The sequence below is a fragment of the Apteryx rowi genome, unplaced genomic scaffold, assembly GCF_003343035.1.
Source record: "Apteryx rowi isolate R43461 unplaced genomic scaffold, aptRow1 scaffold_38, whole genome shotgun sequence".
Taxonomy (NCBI): domain Eukaryota; kingdom Metazoa; phylum Chordata; class Aves; order Apterygiformes; family Apterygidae; genus Apteryx; species Apteryx rowi.
Window position 1 is genome coordinate 3,576,749 of NW_020450307.1, and position 20,697 is coordinate 3,597,445.

General features: G+C 41.2%; 1 long non-coding RNA gene across 1 annotated transcript; it reads right to left on the reverse strand.

Annotated features, from left to right (window-relative positions):
* Nucleotides 1-3,172: 3,172 nt before the first annotated feature.
* On the reverse strand, nucleotides 3,173-20,690 carry LOC112970094. Its single transcript, XR_003254874.1, has 3 exons — nucleotides 20,608-20,690; nucleotides 10,465-10,544; nucleotides 3,173-3,374 (listed from the first exon to the last, which is right to left on the reverse strand). It is a non-coding gene; the product is annotated as an uncharacterized LOC112970094 (long non-coding RNA).
* Between the last annotated feature and the right edge of the window lie 7 nt (nucleotides 20,691-20,697).

Genomic DNA, 20,697 nt, shown 5'->3' on the forward strand with positions numbered 1-20,697 from the left:
GATTCATTTCAACTATGTAGCAACTCAAGCAGAAATACATTGCTGCATTGAGYTTGGGAATGGATAAGGTTTTGATTAGAAGCTGGTACTCCTTAAGGAAGGAATCATTCCCCTAAAATAACACGGAGGCCAAATTTAAACAACAAGTCAGCTGGAGTGACAGAGGAGCAAGTGCATGAGTGAGGAGAATTCTTCTTATGGTAAGAGTATGTAGTTCAATGACTTACTGCCTCTTTTGTGAGCCAGGTCCTTGCTCAAATCAACAGGGATGTGGGCTGGACATCTTAAAAAAGAAGCTTTCTCAAGGGCAGCCACTCCTGACTCCTGGGAGAGACCTTGAGAAACAGAAAGAAGTGAATAGTACCAGTAATTCTTTTTGTGAGGCTTCGGACCTTAGGGGACAATGACTGAAACTGATTGATTGGCTCTTCCCTGGCCCCAGGGGCGCATCCTCTTTTGGGCTACCTCAGTTGTGTATCAAACTGCTGCAGCGTACTAAATTTCAGTCATGGGGTGAGGAGGGGAACATGGAAGTTGTTTATAGGCTTCATTTGACCCTCCAGAGAAAAATGGCTCTGCAGGAGCACCTCCTTCTTCCTTTCCTTTCTCTAGTAAAGGGCCAAATGGTCCAGCTCCATCAGCCTTGGTGAAAAATGCTCAAGTCTAAACCCTGGAAGTGGTAATATTGCCTCCTGTGTTAAAGATTTGATACTGCAAGCACTTGGTGCTCTGCATTTTACAGGTCCTTAAATGGGACCACTCATATCTAAAAAACCGCATGTATTTGCAGGCTGGGGACCAAATTAGGCACAAGTCTTGCCCTCTTATAGTGATACTAATGCTTCCTGCCTGAACTGGGAACTGCACATAGAGATTCAGGACCAATCTCTAGCTCCTTCCTGTTCCTTGCAGGATTAATGCAAGCCTACATTTTGCAGACAACCTGGCCCCGTAAAAGCACAGATGGAAAAAACTGTAGAGCTGTAAACTGGTAACAGAGCTTGAAGCTTTTTTTTTTTTTTTTTTTTTTAACATATTGGATCCTCAACCACTCTGAATCAATGGAGCCCTGCATCTCTGCTTAGGTACTAGCTTGAAAATGATAGCTGTAATGGACCAATGTAACCAATGTAATGGAGTGACTAAGTTGGGCCCTTTAAACATAAAAAGCTACCTTGCAATTCAGTATGCACACTATTCAGAGAGGCAACAAAGCAAAACTCTGGAGCTGTCTGAATTTTATGTACATATCTCAGTTCTGTTCCACATTTAAAATACTAAGTCCCTTTATGAGATGATTATCTAGAGCAGTGGCATTTACAAATCATTAATTTGGCTCCATCCATGTCTGGATGAAGACTTGGACATGGTCTACCTGTACAGAGTAAGCATTCATATCAGAACGTATTAACAGGCTGCTGTACAAGGTGAGACTCATCCTTACACAATGAGTGTTCATACTGCCCGGATTTCTCAAAGTCCCTAAAAGTTTTAGGGTCCCTGGGGATTTAACTTGCAGTGGTGCATAGACCCTGTACTGGCTTGTGTAGCATTGTACCCTTTGGTTTTCAGCACCTTTGTGTGAGAAATAAGGCTCTGTTATACATGCACACTCACCACACGCTCCATGCCCCAGAGCTTTAAATGAATTCCCAGTATTGATTTGTGTCTGAATCACAGCACCAAAACATTTTCCTCATCCCCACCTTAGTGTTAATTTCCCCCCTCACACCAAAATATGACTGCTATAGTAACACAACAGTATGCAAGCAGTTCTGCATTCTCTGCCTTTGTCACTGGAAATCACTAAATATTTTTTCAACCCTTTCCAGTAGGTTGGGTGTATCATTCCTTGCCAAAACTACTGCTCTGTAATACAGGAACAGTAGGAAAATGAACCACTTGGTATATGGGATGGGGCAATAACACCTTAAACCTGTTCACATTACAATGTGAACAACTTGAAAGGTGAACAGCTTGAAAGGTGCTGACCAYGCCTGCTTTAAATCTGCTGGCTGACTAAAACTGAAACGGTGCTGGATCAAGCTCAGTTTGGCAATAGCATTTTCCCTTGCAGGTTGTAATTCCCAGGAAATTAAGAGGGAGAACGAAGGAACAGAGGGGCATTCTTTGGTGATTAGCCTCTGTGTTACTTATTAACTGGTTCACAAGGGATTGAGGAAATGGTGTGAAATTTGAGTGACTCTGCAAATTGACTTTTAACAAGCATTTAAATAAGATGAATTGGAGCACATACCCACCTCCCATCCATCTTCTCCTCTTAAAACAAACTATAGAAGCTAAGCTTGGATGGAGTTGAGTAAATGAAAAAAAAGGGAAGATAACTGTCATTGGGTATCCATGCCAGGCACAGGGATGTTTCCTTAAAAAGGAGGAAAAAAAAAGAAAAAAAAAAGAGCAGCAAAATCCCTCCTTCCCTCCCCCAGAGTGATATATGCTTAGGAAAGGGTCCGTTCAACATAATCTCAGAGAGAGACAGTGAGTCATGAGAACCAGGGGGAACCTAGAAAAATCCCCTTCTGCTTAATATTTTCCTCTGCCTCCTGTTCTCCTACTGATTTTCTTCTCACTTAAATCCATTTCACAGGAGAGCAACTCCACATGCACTAGTGATTCTCACTGTGGTGTAAGAGCTGTCTAAGGCCTGGTTTGCATTAGACTTGATTCTGAAAAAGCGGTCTCACTGAGGGAAATTTTATTATTGATGAGGGCAATTTAGAAATTTGGGTTGCTGGGTTTTTTTTGTTTTGTTTTTCTTTTTCACTGAGTTGTGGGATTGAATAGACAGCACAGTCTTTAGAGTGCAACTAGAACACGCACATCCACATTCTTGCTGTGCTACTGTTGATGGAGCTGCACCAGACACAGGTATGGTAGGCAATTTCGCAGTAACATGGATGCAGTGGACAGAGCTGTTGGTAAGTTAAGTTTTTACGATTTTTTTTTTTTTTTTTTTTAGACTCACATACCAGTGAACTGGAAGCACTTGTGATATCCTGAGTGTACTGACTCTTTAATAGGAAGTATTTCAAGTTAAATATTTACTGGCTACTACTTTGTCTATAGGAGAGGTTGTCAGCCTCTCCCCGCCCTACCTTTTTAGTTTTGGATTCTGAGAAAAAAAAGAAAACTATTAATGTTGGTGGTTTCCTTTAGCCCGAGTGCCTGCTGATTGCTGTCTTACCAGGCAAAGTTAGATCTAGCTATTTTTGTCTAATACTGTCTGGTAATGCCGTCAATCGCATTGGCAAAGTCTTCGTCTTGACAGAAATATGGAGAAAAAAGCTTGCCTTTATCGGAAGAGCCAATGGAGTCTGATGTCTGGGCCAACATCCAGACCTGTGCTGTAAAGCCTGCAGAAGCACAAAGAGAGAGATGAGAAAACCCACAGAGTATGTGCTCACATGTTCACAACACGCTGGTGGGTCAAGGTGTGTTTTTTAACTTGCTTTTCTAAGAAAACTAGGCTTCTGCACTTGATAGCTATCTGTACGTGAATAACTTTTGGACCTATTATCCGATTTCCCCCAGATTTGAGGAGGGGAAAGGTAACTTTGAAAAAGGCTTCACAAAAATAAACCAGCTAAGCAGAGACCATCACTGCCCCAGTAACGGTAAGGCTGCAGAGAGAGCACAGCTACATTAAACAGCAGAGAACTCATAGTCCCATGGCATAGGAAACTGATGTTTCTGATCTAAAATTTTTCTCAAACGGCATTACTCCTATACTCAGAAAAGTCTATTGAAGCATTTTTTAATGTTGTTTTAGACTATGAGAATTTCTCTCAGTGAACTTGGGCCATTTTGTCGTCTGAGACTGCTGCCAGTTTCAAGTAACTGCTTCTGTTTGGAAATTATTTGTTAAATCAGCAAAACAAAAATAGACCAGTGGATCCTTTTACTACATTGTGACTTCAAATAAGGGCTGTTTTATTTTTAGACGGATAGAAAAGTACTTCAAAAAGTATCTTAAAAATAAAAGTCTGCAAAGCCTTCATTTCAGCAGATCTTCTACTTGAGACATAGTTAGTCAAACTGTACAGTAAGACAGGTAGCCTTAGCAAACAAGTGCTCTGATTCCCCACACATCCTTTCAAGTGAATACTATCTACCAGCAATACTTTATCCTCCTGATATTAAGCTGGTATCTCTTAACAAATACATCTATTGTATGTGATACTTTTTGATCTCACAGGTCATCTATGGACATGAAATTTTTGATGCCAGAATATTTTAATGCATTTTTCTAATGAAGCATACCTGCAGTCTATTTGCAAGTTTATTGGGACAGGAGACGAAACAACTTGTAGGAATGACATGAAAGTGACAGAATTTTTTTTTCCCCACATGTAATCTCAAATTGGAAGCTAAATCCGTTCTGAATGAAAGGAGAAAATGTTTGCCTTCTATCCTAAAGGCTCTCAGAGTTTACTGTCATTCAAGGGGGCAAACAGGAATTGCCATACTTGAACAGTCTATCCTGGCTAGCACTGTCAGCAGCAATAGCCTACGCCGGTTGTTGAATTTCTTAATACCAAACCCCTAACTGTGCAATATAACACTGGTGGGAGGGAGTAGCATGACAGAATGTACACCTGACATCAACTGGTGAGCAACCTCTACCCTGAGGCATGAGAGTTAAGAGAGCATAGTTCTCCATAATATCAATGCAGTCTCACTGAATTGTCATGAAGGTTTCCCAGTTAGGAAATCTCCTTGCCAAAAAATGTTAGGATGGTCAAGATGGGATTTAAGTACTGGTTAAAATAACTCTGGCAAAGTCTCATTTTGCAGGGTACAAGTGGCATTCCTTTCCATAGTACAATTCTTTTATGGGAACTTGCTGCTTCTTTAGGTATATTCCAGGGTCTCATCAAGATATCCATTCATTACACTTCATGCATTTAACTGTTCTATCCCTGAACTTCAACTGACTCCTTGTGTTCCTTTCCTCTATGTGCCTCTCTTCATCCAAAACTTACCCTTTGGATTTCACAGAAGCTRGAGTCTCTTAATAAAAGCTTTACTATTTCTATTTCTCTCTGCATGAGGTGATCAACATGGTGTTCAAGGGGTTTTTTGGAGCTATGCCATTGCTTGAAATGAAACATTTGACCTTTCAGCAACACTATCCTTTGCTAATTATTTAAAAAAAAAATAAAAAACACAACTACATGTCTTTTATTAAAATGAGTTCTTGGGTAAATTGGTAATAAAAATACCAGCGTTATGTCCTATGTTGTTGTCGTCAATTTGAAGCATAGGTATGCATAAAAAGATTCTCAAGGATGGCAAAGACTGAAGATATGACTGTAGCCCTTAATACTCTATTCACATATTCTTTTACCAGTAACTTACTGTATTTACTGTGATGAATATTCTACTGTTACTGTTTTTACCCTAAGAAACCCCATGTGTGGATAAACATATCCACAAAACTTTTCTTCATCAAAATAGGAAGAACAGTTTCCCTGGCTGCTGCTGTATAAATACATGTTTATATCTTATATATTATTTAACTTGCTGTTACACTTCCTTAGAGCTTGTATTATTAATTTTAAGCTTTTTAATTATGTATTTAATAAAATAACTGAATTTGAGCTCTGAGTTGAATTTATTTTGAAGCAATACAGATTGGGCGGTTAAACTGAATAAAAAGTATTCCCCAGTACATGAATTCAGTCTAACAGTCCCTGTACAAGAGCAGTAACTGCTTCTCATGAAGTCCCTCCACATGATGCAGTACAGTTCTGTACAGACCTATGCCCAGCTCCTCAGAGTAGTCTGTATTAGTTTAGATATAATGCAGCACTGATATAGCTGTATTACTTCCAGCTCCAGAGCTGGTGCAGTCTCTGCTACCTCATGCACTTGCTTCAGTTGGACTGATGCAATTTATGACAAACTCTATTCAAAGAGGTTGTACCTTTGAGCAGCTAACGTTGAATGGTTGTTCTAGACAACAGTGAGGAAACATTGCCTTATCCTTACCCCATTCATAAAGTTATGGCCAGCCATGTGAGACTGAAACCTACTCAGGAACATTTCATCAGGCTATACTTTGAAATATCCTTGGCAGGATTGAAATTATATTGTGTGGCAGCTGGGGGGGGGGGGGGAAGCAGAGCAGGGAAAACTATGCTTCAGTACGTTCCCATCTGGAAAAGATGGTCCTCACACATGCCAGGACACAGTCTCTCTTACACCACACAAGTGGTGAGCTCTCCCTTGTAACTCCTCAACATACATACATTTTTAATCTTGAAGGGTGCAGTAATGTTACTGATCTTCCTGATCTGTAGTCTGGGACAAATCAAGCAAACTTTTGGCTTGAATAGTCACTTACAATCTTTGAATGACCAAGGTAGATACCACATTCAAAATGGGTGAAAGAGATCCTGAAACAAATCTCCCTCTGGAGAAAACAGGGGGAAGGAAACAAGCAACACTTATTTCTGCAAAGCCCCTATTTCACTTCTTTGATTGACAGGGGCACCAAAGAAGCAGACACATACTGGTGATTTATCTGAGTTAGAGTAGCAGACTGTAGGAAAGCGTAYTGCTGTCAGAACAGCCTATGCTCTGACAAGGTAAAAGCTGCAGCAATCTAAGTTTCTGCCTATTATAATTACACCTTGCTTTGTTGCTTGAGGACGTACTTATAACAGCACAGCAGGCAAAGCAGGAACCTCCCAGCAACTTGTAAAAATTTCAGCAATACTTAAAAGGCTACAGAAACTTTTTCAAAACTTGCGGTCATCTTAGTAGGGAGTTTTGATCTGGATGAAAAATCTTAAAATCCATTCTGGTCAAAATTCCCTTGTCGCATGGGCTGCTGCTGCAATTCTTGTGAGGTTACTGCCCAGCAACAGCTTTGGCCCCAGGCACAACTAGTTCTGAATTTTAGACTGAATGGGAAATTACTTTTTCTTACCAAGAAAGCAAATACACAAATCTATATGCCAGTCTCTCCAAGCATTTTTCTCTCCCTTACCACCAAGCACCTAGCACAGCTGTATAAATTTCTGTGCATCTGATTTATCCTAGAGTCTTGGAACCATGACTATATAGCTAATTACCTGTAACGCTTTCTGTAATAACGTTCCTGCTGTATCTTAGTTGTGCAGAAACAAGCTGCAGTTAATAGGGTGAAGTGGTCAGGAATACTGTTTGGTTCAGTTGTTAAACATAGTCTCCCATGCAGCTTCTAATAAAAGTGGAGTGGAAGTCTTCACTACAGATTAGTTTAACAGTAATTGTCTTGCCAATAGGAAAGCTAACTGAAATAAACACATAACCTTGAAATGCCACCGATGAAAGAGACATAACAAAGAAAAACTGACTGCAGAAATAACTCTAAACACCCAGTAATTAATACCATCTCTGGTTCCCAGGTACAGGGCACAACATCTTAATCCCTGCTTTCAGTCTTGATATGTGGTAGATTTATTTCTTATAACAACACTTTGTAAACAAATTATGATTTGGGAGCAAAAAAAATTGAGCAGACTTTCATTTTGGCCTGCATTGCTTTTATTAATCTCAGACTTAAAAATTTTGGTACTGAAAATTTTAAAAAGCAATAACAAATATTAGCTATAAATTTGTGAAAAAGAAATTTTTTTTAGCCTTATTTGTTCCTCCAAAACACTAAAGCCCTTATTTCAGCATGTTCAACATTCTCATTCAACATAGCTGGTGCTCCTAAAATTAAATTCAAGACCTGAAAAAGGTATCCTTTTACCAGCCTGCAGTTTATGCTATGGATTATGATAAAGTTCCTAGGAGTCTCTTGCACTACACTTTATATACCAGTTGGTAAGATAACCAAATACATTTTTATATCATGAGGCAATAGTGAATTATGCCCTTTATGATCAAACACAGCATCTGACTGAGGATAACGTTTCACCAAACACAGCCCTCAGAGACCCTCTGTTTGCTTGCTTCCTGTGAGTATGTAAGCATTTTTGATACTTCTTACTGTTGCTTGTCAGCCCTAGGAAGGGTTTCAAAGTTGACTTTGTTTGCCATCATAATGCTGTACAGTAACGTCTCAGTCCATTATTGCTGCACCCTTCATCTCACAAGAGCAACATCCCCTTCTCCCCCACACACTTTGCAAGTATTACCTGAAGAGAGCATTACGATTGAATTGCTATGAATTACTCTCATATTACAACTGGGAAAACTCAGGCACACACAGAAAATAACTTCTCCAGACTATTGCAGGAGAAAAATACAGTGAGAGGCTGTTGTAGACTCCAAGTATTCAGACTTCTTATTTGGCTTTAACTCACTAAACATTAATGTTTAACACACTGGCATACATAGCAATGTATGGGTTTTAAAAAAAAAAGTTCAATCCTTCCTTTCCTCTCCTGCAATTAAGAATTATAAAAACAAGCAAAAAAACCCCCAGGGATTTCAAACAGCTAGCTGAGCAAAGACAAGGAAAGGTATTTAAATTTCCTAGTATTCTGTATAGTTCAAAACATTTGATAGGGGGCAGGGAAGAGCTTGAACCCTTCTAAATACTTTATTAATCATCATGGAACAATAGAAGGCCCAGTATGTTAAAAATAGTTCACATAACAGTTCATATTAAATATTACAAAAGCACAATAAATAAATACAAAGATTAAGGGTTGCTCTCAGTGTGGTATGGATGTTCTTAACTAAGATCTTCAAAACATCAGCYCTAAACCCAGTATTGAAGGCCATATGTACACTCCTGTGGTAGGGAAGAAAAAAATAACACCTAGCCTCTTAAGAAACTTCTTTCTGGGAGAGAGYCTTTTCATATTCCTTTGTCAATTTATTTTGGTAGAGAGAAGAAGGTGGAGTCAGCTCCCAAGACAGTAAATTTAACAGCCACATCCTAACACAGCTGCTGCAATTTAAACTGATTCAAGAACATAGTTCAAGACATTTAGATCCTACAGAAACTATGAACATATATTTGATTTTTTTACTCAACAATAGTGGTTTAAGTATAAGAGAAGTTGCTTAATGAATAACATTACTTTTATCAAACTATCTGCCCTTTTCGAAGTAACAGCATTTTTCTTCCAGATATTGTAAACTGGCTTAAAAGGCATAGAGGATCAAAACTACTTGCAAATTCAGGTAAGAGTATTAGCACTTGTGCCAAYAGACTAGGGACTGCATACAGCGAGCAGAATGCCCCAGGGAAGAGCATCCAGAAGTGCCAGTGGATGGCAGAAGGGCTGCTGACTTTCTGTGGCAGTTTTGTGACTAAATTCACTGTGTGCTCCTGAGAGTGCCTGTTCACTTTTAAGTAACATTATAGCCACATGCTGTAATGGGCTTTTAGAGAAMTAAAGGATCTGGTATTTGATAAAGCTGCCATTTTAATATTGGTCTCCAAAGGGAAGCCACTCAAAGGACTATATCAAACCATTACTTTTGTCCCTTCAATTGGGGGCCAAAGCTAGGGAGAGGCTAAGCAAATGCTCCGAGGAGGAACAGCCTCATTTAGATTGCTAATTTTATTTGCATCTGAAACACCACTTTAAGCAAACCTATTTGGTTTTTTTGTGTGTGTGAGCCTAACTCATTATTCACTATCTGCTATTTGATGAGTGTTTGTGAGCAAATCCTTTCAATAAACACATCCAAGTGAGAGAGAAAAAGCCTTGAGTAACACTGAATAAAAAAAAGCCTTAACACAAACTAGAATGAATTAATAACATATAACTCTTCCAGCTCTGTTTACTTGTCTTTGACCTTTATCTCCCTTAGAACAGGTCCTAAAATCAGAGCCATTTTAGAAGTGTTTGGGAAGAAAGGACCTGCTTATAATTTTGATACTTTAAAAATAAAAAGCAGAAGACTAGGAAGAGTCTCAGCTAAGTGTGGCTGTATGGTAACTGAAGCGAGTAAGATACAACCCACATTTTTAACTCTTTCTTTTTCAAATTGCATTTCTTCCATAACTGCAACTTAGAAGTTTTAGGCCTGACTATGCTAGGACTGAGAAACTTCTCATTATTCACTGTATACCATTTTCCTGCCCTTTGTCTGGCTAGTTTATTAAGTGTGCTTGTGTGTGTCTCAATATTACCCTGACTTTGCAGCTACATAAACAGTAAGAGGTTTCCTCCACCTACTCTCCCTAGCCTTGCATTCCCTCAGCCACTGCACYTTGCTACCTCCTCATTCACACACCTTTTCACCGCACAGGAGAAGGAATCATTATACTGCAGTGGAGGAAGAGACTGGGCACAGAGAAGGGAAAAATCAGGGTCTGCACAGACCAGCACTATCAGCTAGAGAATCTGGCAGGACAGTGAAATGTCCACAGCACACACCAGAGGGACCAGCTCTCTTACTATGTTTGCAATACAATAAAGCAAATGCCTCAGTTCCTAGACACAGCAGCAATAGATAGGCGTGATTAAAAACATAAACAGTTCTTACCTTGCGGCTTCATAGCACTGGGTCAGAGTAGTTGGTGTTCAGGCTTCTGAGCTGGGCCCTCATTTCTGGCCAGGTGAGACCTGCTACAAATTCCTGGATAAGTAAGTGCTCCCAGCTGTGCTCCATAGAGTTACTAGCACCCAGCAGCCTGGGAGAAGAAGGCACTGTAGCCAAGACTCCTCTCAAAAGCCTCTCTGCTTATCTTCAGCTTGTACCCACCTCCTTTCATAGCTCCTCAGTCTCTGTAAATTTGTCCATGCCCGGAGCTCTCAGTGCTTAGTATGTATTCTGTCCCAAACCTGGCCCTAAACACTGGTATTGTCTGTAACTTAGTGGTTTTAGATTTTGTTGTGAATACAAAACTTAAGACAGCTTTGCTTAAGCTCTCAAACTTCCAGCAACCAGGAATCTAGTTTTTGAATGCTTAAAAGCTATTTAATGGTTTCAGTCATAGCTAAATGCTGGATAGAAGTTCCCCACATGCAAAGCATCAGCACATAAATGCTATATGAGCCATATTTATGGGRTTTCAGAGAAATGTGGACGTGACAGCCTGCTGTGTCTCCCATTCCTGTTTTTTCTGAGAATATCCCATTCTTTATTCTGTTTATACCCCCAATGGCTCTATCAGATATATTGTTATTAAATTCAGCTACCTACATTCACAAGTACTACCATCAAACCACTGCTGATCTTGGAGACATTTACATTTTTGCTAATAAATGATATAGGTTTGACTTGAGAAGTCAGTTGAAATTCTAACTACATCTGAATAGTTTTACCCATTTCTATTTATACTGCTAGGTGCACTTCCCTGCAGAAATACTGCAGAGGCAGCAGTGAGATCCTATTTCTATGGAAATAAAATGCAGAGTTAATCATTCTTTCACTACTGTAAGAGTTATCTTTGTGAGGCCATTCAAGGTCAGAGCTGTAGCTGTCAGATGTTTAGTGATTCCTAACCAGCCCTTCAGGGTGTTTTCATGAACTTGATAAATCAAAGACAAGTTCATCTCTCAATGAGCTATGCAACAATTCATAGCATACTGTACCCTTCCACTATGGGATTAGTATTTGGTGCAGGTAGCTGATGGAAGCAGAACAAACAGAAGCTAGCTCTGTCTGTAAAAAGCCACTAGAATAACAGATATTTTTTCAAATTAGAATTTACATATTGCATCTGCACTGCTGGACTAATGGGTGGAGCCTCCTGACTTTACATTTCAGTAACATCACTTCAGAGCCCTGGAGGCATCCAAGAAACAGGTCCAGACCTGAGCAGCTCTGGATTCTGAAATGAACCCAAGGCATTTTTGAAAGAGGACACATGCCTAGTTAGCCTGACTGGTGCAGCAATCAGAAATCTGTTTAGTATTAGGAAAGTATCCTGCCAAACAATGGTTTGCACTTAGAAAGCCTATGAGATTCTCCTGAAGTGTTATACAAAATGGAAAGCCTGAAGAAAATACCAAAGTAAATAAAGGAATACCGAGCTAGGGAGGCAAAGACATATGGTTCAGCATAAACACTGATGGCTTTGGGTCCATAACAAGTTGTAAGTCTCAGCCCTTACAGGTTGGGTGTCCACTGGTAGTGCTAACAGCATTGATATGTGACTTTGCATAGGTGCCAGGCTCAGAAGAATGTCCACAAGCACTCAATTCTCAGCTCGGGGTGACTTTAGGGGAATTCAGTAAAGCCACTGTGGTTATTCTGACTTCACAAGGATGCAGCAGAGTGCAGACTAAGGACTAGGGAATTTACAGCTGGCATTTTCAAAGGAACCAAAGGCAGCTAAGTGCCCAAAACAAATTGGAATTCAATGAGATTTAGGTGTCCAATACCCCATGACCTTTGGAAAATGCGAGCAAGATTGGTAGGCCAAGAACCATGAATGATTTGAAAACCTGTATCACACTGCTGGTGAATCAGCCCAGATGATTGTTTTATTATGACTGCATTCTAATAACCTCACCCTTCCCCTGGATTTTGACCTTATAAAACAAGTGACCAGAGCAAGTAAAGGCAAATGGGGGAGAATTTGAATAGTTTGGCGACTGTCTGCTGTAGCAACAGACAAGAGCAACACCTGGGCAGTAGTTAATCTTTTAAACAAACAAACAGAAACTGTTTTTGGTTCACACTACTCCTGCTCATACTTTCCAAATTTCTCAGCAATTCTGGAAGTCAGCTCTCCTGGTAGAAAACTGGAGCCAATGAAGTCACATGTGATTTGTCCTAGTGTGAATAAAATCAGGCCATTGTGCTTCACACTTCTTTTTTTTGTTTGTTTTTGATATTAAAGTTCTTGTTCAGTGTTGGATCCAGCTTTAAAAGGCATGGCCTTATATATATGGGGCAGTGAGCTGCTGAAGTGATTGATTCAGAGACTTTACTGTGTGAGCCCCACAATCCAGGAATCTTCCAGCTGACGCAGGAAATACATGCACTTGGCTAACGGGGAGAAATTCTTGCCTCCTTGCAGTCAGGAAAGACAGGCTGCTTTGCAGGAGAGCACTCCTTTGGCATCAGTATCTGTGTGTACTTATGCAGGCCAACAGTTTTGGTTTCTATTACTGAGTTTATTTAAAGATATCTGTAGCTCGTGAGGATTGGCCCAAATCTCTGTCAGTGCCAAACTTGTGGCAGTAGTTTTGTATTACTGCCCTACAAGATAGGGTATCTGTAGCAATGGAGAAGTTCATCTTCAGTGATTCTGTTGCAGCTTCTTAGTTCTGCTGTAACTGCTTCCTCCAGCTCCTTGCCAGTTTCCATGAGTGACTGTCTAGCATTGTTTCATGTTTTTTCTACTGGCACAACATAGAATGGGCAAAGCAAACAGGTGGCAGGAAAAAGGCTGATCTTTGTTTCTTGGTCTCCATTATGTGGTATGAATTTTGCTTACAAAAGCTCATACCCCTGTTTTATAGCAGTATCAATAAGACCTAGTTTCAATGGCTGATGTTGCCTTTCTGGGCGACAGGTAGAAGAAGGTGTAACTGGACATGAAAGATGGGCAAGCTGCAAGTTAGGGTAGAGGATGGAGGCTAGCACAGGTCACAGTTGCTATGTGCTGTAAATGCTGAGATGCTGCATTGGTTTGCTGGAACAACAGTCTCTGAGATGGCACAAGAAAAGTCCTGTGGGCAGGAAAGGGAACAACTGCTCCTGCTGCCTGCAGTGTTCCTGCTTTTGTTATTGTGAAAAACATTAACAGGTATCATACTCGGCTCAGAAGAGTCACTTCTTTCCCAGAGCCACCAAACACAGAGGTTCTTCCATCATTAACAGCTGGTTCCCCTGAAGTGCAGGGCAAACATTCTGTGCTCACCAAAGCGCACACTTCTCTTGTAAATGGCTCTCTGCTTTGTTCTTCACAAAGCCATCTGTTGCACAGACACAGCTCAGATAAGAGAAGCTGATTTCAGTGCTCCTGAGAAAGCTCAGTATTTCRCCTGCCACTTACAGCAATGCAACTGCAACAGTGAATAGCCATCCAAGGCACTGTCAATCGGGGATTGCGTTAGATAAGTGCAATGGGTTCCTAACCCACAGACAAAGGGCCTGGCGAGACCTCTGCCGAGCCTAGGGACCAGGGGTTGGTTAAAGATTCTACCYTGGATGCTCTGTCAGGAACAGGTCACTTTTTTATCTAAATGGGAAAAGCCAGAGGAGGAGGAGTGGAGGGAATGATTTCAAACACGGACAGAGTATTTTTAGAAACAGCACAGAAAAACAAAAGCAAAAGCAGGCAGGGAATATGACACTTTTCCCACATTTTTTTCCTGCTCAGTCTTAGTCTCTTTTTCTCAAGACTTGAGGTCCCAGCTGCAAAGCGGTCCAGCTCCACCTGAAAAAAAAGTGGAATGTGGCACAGCATTAAGGTCAGCTCTGCCCCAGCTACACCAGCTCTTGGGCCTCCTCAATGATAACCTTTACACACAAATGCAGTGAAACCATGCCTCTTGCAACTTAGTGTCCTCAGGGCTCAAGGCAATCCTCTTTCTGTCTTAGCTGGCGAAGGACAGGGTGAGTGGGAGCAAAGTGTCTCAGAGCTCTTCCTGCAGCCTTCAGTCCTCTGTCCTCTGAAGCTTGTTTCATTGTCAGGGACAAGCTACAGTATAAGAGAGGACTCAGGTCTGATCTGTATGGGTAGGTCCTAGGTTCTTACCGGTGTGAGATGAGTGTCTAGTAAGGTGTCAGGAGGTAAATGGCTGAAACATGCTCAGGTGGGATCCTTGGTCTATTTCTAGAAGAAGAGAGCAGTTCAGTCACTTAATTGCTGGTGGGGGTGAGGGAGGAGGAGAGCGCCACAGAGTCCCTTCTTAGTGGTTAGGAGCAGGGGTGGGAGCCTGCTGGAAACCATGATTTTGGACAGAGGATTGCCTTGCTTCCTGCGTTCAGCCCTGACTCCCGGATTGCGAGCGCTCTGTGACGTACAGTGGTTGCTAGGAGGACATACTACACAGCACAACACGCCTCTCCGTGGATCTACCAGGAGACACTCAGGTAGGGCAGGGGACTCCCACATAAACAATGCTACTGGGTTTTAAACTAACTGCTTGAAACCTGAGCAGTGGGAAAGGCCATTTACAATGGCTGTTTGCTTTACTCCTTTCTCACCTTTCTTTTCCCTCACTGGCACACCTTAGACAGTAGTGTGGATTTTGCTTAAGCCTGGCTGTCTGGCTGCACATAGTGTTTCTCTAGTGGTCTGCTGCTTCTTAAGTTGCAGCTCCAAATCAGAACAAAGCAAGAGAATAAAACATCGGGAAGTGTTCGGGACAAAAACAAAGCAACAGAAACAAAGCAATAGAGGCAGGTAAAGAGCGAGAGACAGAAAGAGAGAGAGTGCATATCCTAGGAAATGCTCCCAGTTTCCTCAAAATACTGATACAAAACCAGCTGAAACAAATGGAAGTTTTCCCACAGACTTCACTGGACTTCTGTTCAAATTTCTTTCTCTATGACTGACACTCTTTCCTCTCACAACTCCTGCCCATAAAATAAAGAGCTCTCATCTTTCCTGTTGATTTCATGTAGGATTGTAGGTATTCAGCAACCTTGAAAACTGGTTCTGTTATGAGAAAGCTAGTTTGGTGAAACTGTGCAGAGAATTCACCTGCTGATGCTTCYATGTGGTGTGTTCAAAATGGGATTTAGCTGATCATCTCAGTTGCTCTGTTCCCCACTCTGACACAGAAAATGTTTGTGAGAAGTGGATGAATTAGTCTCTTCACAGGAGGATTTGTCTTCTCCCAACCCCACAGCTTTGCTTCAGAATTTTGGTTTGGGCTTAATCATTAATTTCCATTTGTCTGCAGCCTGCATGCCTGCTGTGCAGTGAGAGGGAGCGGGTAGAGAAATGGCCTGTTTGACAACACATGCAACTCTTACTTTCTCTGGCAACTGAAAGAGCTGGTTTTCTAGTTTTTTTCTGGAAAGAGCAAGAGCAATGCTGGCTCTCTCAGGGAAACTTGGACACCTACACTTGATCTTCACCGGCTCCAAGTAGTCATTCCAGAATGCTCTGTGACAAACTGTGACCGGTTATATCTGGTATGCCTTTACAAGGAAGGATCCTTTGTATTTTTCTTACGAGGTGAATGCCAAGGTGTAGCATTTCAAACTGAGAAAGGTGACACTTTCCTGTGTGTCTGTGTGTCTTGTCATGGCTCATGCTTAAAGACTACTTCTAAGTTTGAGTCAAGGCTAGACTGATATGCTTTTCTCGGAAAGCTTACACATACAGCTCTGTCTCCCTTTACTCTTCCTCTGGTACTGAAATAGAATGTACACAAGACTGCAATTTGATTCTGGGTGGGAAGCACACAACTCATTACCGAGAGGCACAAGTATGCATTGTTTGATAAATGTATCAAAGTAATTTATAAATAGCCATTAATGTTCAAGTCGGCAATGTCATTCCCATCATACAGGTGGGAAACCTAAAGCCTAGAAGAGTATGCAAGTTGCCCCATATCTCCCAGTGTCTTTCTTGCAGAAACAAGGGGATATGGTGCTTTCTGACTCTTAGTGCCCTGCTGCATACCCAAGAAAATACATATATATTCACATGCATAGTCCTCTCTAGCTGTCTCCACAAGTTAGGTTTCTCCCTCACAGGCATGCTGTAAAAGCATTGTAAATGCCTGTTAAAAGCATTGTCTGTAAAAACCACTGCTACTGTTAGAAAATAGCAGTGCAGAACTAAAAAACAATAAAGCATAGGAAGTAATCTCAGCTCAGCTCCAGAGGTACTTTGGGAATTATTCTTTGCGTGTGCGGGGGAAGGGGGGGAGTGGGCGAAGCAGCTTCCAGACATTATTAAAACATTGTTTTCTGAGAGACATGCTGTTCTGACCCTCCAGTTAGCTATCAAAAAGGGCAGTCAGAGCATAAACGCCACCAGCACATGAGTCACCCCCAAAAAATCTTTGACTGAAAGAGATTGGCTCGATAGTGCCACTCTCCCACTGTCAGCACACGGCAAAAACTCTCTGCTGGTGCCTCATGGCTGAAGTTGGCACCCAGCCTCGGGTGCACTGATTCTATCCCTGAATGCTTGTTTCAGCTCAGTGGCTTTTGAATGGAGTAGGGCTGCTCACCTGAATACTGGGATGATCAGGATCGAGTGGGAGCTGCTAAGGCTTCTCTCAAAAACCACCCAAACAGTAGTTATCCATCTTTGAATTGCATCTATTTATAGAGGGAAGCATCGAAAAGCGTAATGCACCTGTGGGAAAGCTAAGATTGTTTTCTTCATCAAGAAAAAACAACCACAGCTTGCTGCTTTCCACAGTATGCTTTATGAAATCAATCCAGTAGGTGGTTAGAAAATCTGAGGAAACACTCAGATCCTTTGAGATCTGCTCTGTCTTTTCTACCTGTAGCACGTGTCAGGGCCGGTGTGCAGTGTGAGCACTCTATTCCTTTGTTTTCCTGGTTGCTGAATAGCAAGGCTCAGTTGCTTGCTTTGAGGTTCTGCATAAACAATGATGTAGAACATTTATTTTTTAAGGCACTTTCTGTGGTTTAGTATTTTAATTTTTACTCCATTTTCTAATTTTATTTTGGTACAGTGCACTTTGCTTTGTAGCTTGGATTTCATGAGCACCTTGAAAAAGAATTATAATCTTATTACTGTATCTCCTTTGGTGGAAACATTATTCCTTACATAAACCTTGATATATTTATAGTCAAGGGACTAGTTTGTTATACTTGTATTTCATATGGATCCCATAAGACTTCCCAAAATATGGAACACAAACAGGCCTTTCACATCAAAACATTTCAAATTTTTAAATGCTTTAAAACACAGCAGCAAGCTATCCCGCTGTCTGATTTCTAAAACAGATGACACAGATGTTGTTTGTGTAGCTAATCATGTCACAGGAACTCTTTGACAGAAAAACTACCTTGAATTAAACACACATATTCTTATCATATCTATACTTGTACCTGTGTTGGCAATATATATCCTTTTCTACTGTATGGTTTTTTTACCCTAGTTTTCCAAGGTAATAAGGATTATGCAGTCACTTTGTCTGTCTTTGTCATTTCTCATTCTACTGACTTTTAAACCTACAGGTCAAGTTCAACAAAACTCAGCAGGTTTTAGAGGCCTCAAAGTTATTATATTCATGCAGGTTTTGTGTAACCAGGCAGCTGGGTAGAAAAAGGAGAGGCAAATGAATGCCCCTTCCCCCTTCCTATATCTTCCTGTCCAAGGGAAAAGCTGCAGCCCTCTTTCAACTACATGCTTAGCACCAGAGAATCAGATGAAAGAAGGGCAGGAAAACTTCTGTCCAAAGTGCTTTTAAAGTAGACTGCAGTAGGATCTCAAAGCACAGTACAAATGAGTACTTCAGTCTTCTCTAGTAATTCTCTAAGGAACGTCTCATTTCATTGTACACAGAAGGAAACTGAAGCACCAAGTATTAATTGAGTTTCAAGTGAATGAAATAACACCTATAAAGCTGTAACCTCAGTCTCTCCTTTTCTCCACCAATTAGGCAATATTTCCTAGAGGGTGTAACATTTACTGAAGTATTTGCAATATTGCAGGTTGCAACACTGCAGTCCTCCCACTCCGTGTTGTTCTCTGTATGACCAGAGAGATTACGTTTTGGTGGGTTGGCCATGAGAGGTAATCCAGGAAGGCTGAAGGTAAGGCAAGGACAGGATCCTGGCTTGCTCTGCATGAGCCAAGCATTGCAGCTAATCAGAGGCATTGTGCATGAACAGGAAAACACAGAGAATGTTCTTGAAGGTCACTGTGACCGCCAAGGAGTGCCAGGGTATTCAGAATGGCTTGGCATGTCCACACTGGAGCATGCAGGGCCAACCCGGAGACAGAGATGGAATCCAAGCCAGATTCCACCTTCTATAAACTTTTGTCCTACCTTTTTTTTGTTGGGTGGGGGGCTGGAAAGAAAGGCTACCAGATAAGAAAAAACAGGTTTGCTGCTGTATTTTAATTCTTTCCCCCTTACAGTTTTAACTGTGAGGAGCTGTAGGTGTTCCACGGCAGGAGTATCTCTCCACATGGAGCAGGTTTCAGCATCTCAGCTACTGCTGGAAGACATGGCTGAAGTTTTCAGAGTAGGCCAATAATTGAACTGTTGTGCCCACAATAAGAAGTGTGGAAGTCTGGAAGTAAATGCAGACTTCTCCAGGCTTTATCTTCTGGTGTTAAGCCTGGAGATGACCTACTCTTTGTGCATACTTTGCTGAGGTCACAAATAACAATTAATTTTTGCTCCAACATCTGAAGGACAGGAAAATCTATATTTAGAGAGGAGTTTAAGGGATACTTAAATTGGCCTCTCTATCTTAATATTACCAGCTGAGGCTCCACTCGTGTCAAAATCTTTTATTATTGTTAGTTTGGTAGCAGACACAAGCTGCCTGAAAAAAATCAAGGTTCCACTGTGTTAGGCACTTTTTACTGCAATCAGACAATTTATGGTCTAATAAAAACAAAAATGTGAGGGAGGAGAGATTCCTGTAGAAATAGAGTGATTTGTCCAAGGCATAAAGTGGTTCATTTAGCCATAAAACTAGCAATGGACACACTCCATTTGTTTAGAATTTAATTTTGGAGAAACCCCCAAAACCACAGGTTATTTCTTTTCCATACTTATCCCAGTATTCTCATACTCCTTGAAACACATTGAGTATCTTAAGAGGTTTGAGAAAAGGGGAACGCAGTACTGTCTCTTCCTTCCTTTCCTTTTCACCCATTTAATCCCTGGGTTATTGCAGGCTCAGCCCACCAGTAGCTGCAGCTTAGTGACATAGTAAAACTATTCAAGGGAGTCAATAAACATTTATAGGGAGTGTTCAAAAATAAACCTCTGTATTTGGCAGTTATCTCACACTGCTAACATTAGCTTACTTCCTCTTTTTAATACATTTGAATCTTTCAGTGTCAACTTGTATCAGGGTGAGCTGTGTTATGAAAGTCTCGCTAGTGCCTTTTAAAATGGCTTTAGGTGAGTTTACATGAGTGGTTTTGATCATATCTGGCATGCCTTTTTCAAAGAAATATCACGATTGGTCCTCCTCACCATGCTTTGGCTCGCATCTTCGGTGGTCTGTGAGCTCACAGACTGGGTTCCCTTTGGATGAAGCTAAGCCAGGGGAGACACTCGCCCTCTCCCACCAGTAATAGATGTCACTGGAGACCTGATGTCCACATCATACACATTATGGAAGAGGTTTACTTCAGACCAGCTCCCTCTCTCTATAGGTCCAATTCAATTTCATGGATCTGTTTGCTAAGGTAGACCTCACCTTTGGCACAGGGGGGTTTTGGCTGGCTCTAGAAGGATCCCCCATTAAGCACTTCGCCTTTGGCCTCTGAGTTATTCTTCAGAGGTCTGCGGAAGGATTTGCCTCTGTTCACTAAAGAAGCAGACAGACTTATGAGGATATAGGAGACTGATTTTGCTCTGTTACCAGTTTTTATGATTTGATTTAGTCTTGCCAAATTTAACAGTACATGCCACATCAGATCAAGTCCAGTACTCAGTATTAAGCGAGTCCAACAAAATTAAAATACTGTCCTATGCAAACTCTGCCATAGCAAGGAAAATTATGGTAAAGACAAAGTATATATTTGCAGGAATTTAGYCTGACCTGTTGGTGGTTGTGCACTGGAGAGAATGAAATGAGCCTTCCTGGTTTGCTCTTTGGAGACAGTGCAAGTTGGCAGGAGCAGGCTGTCTC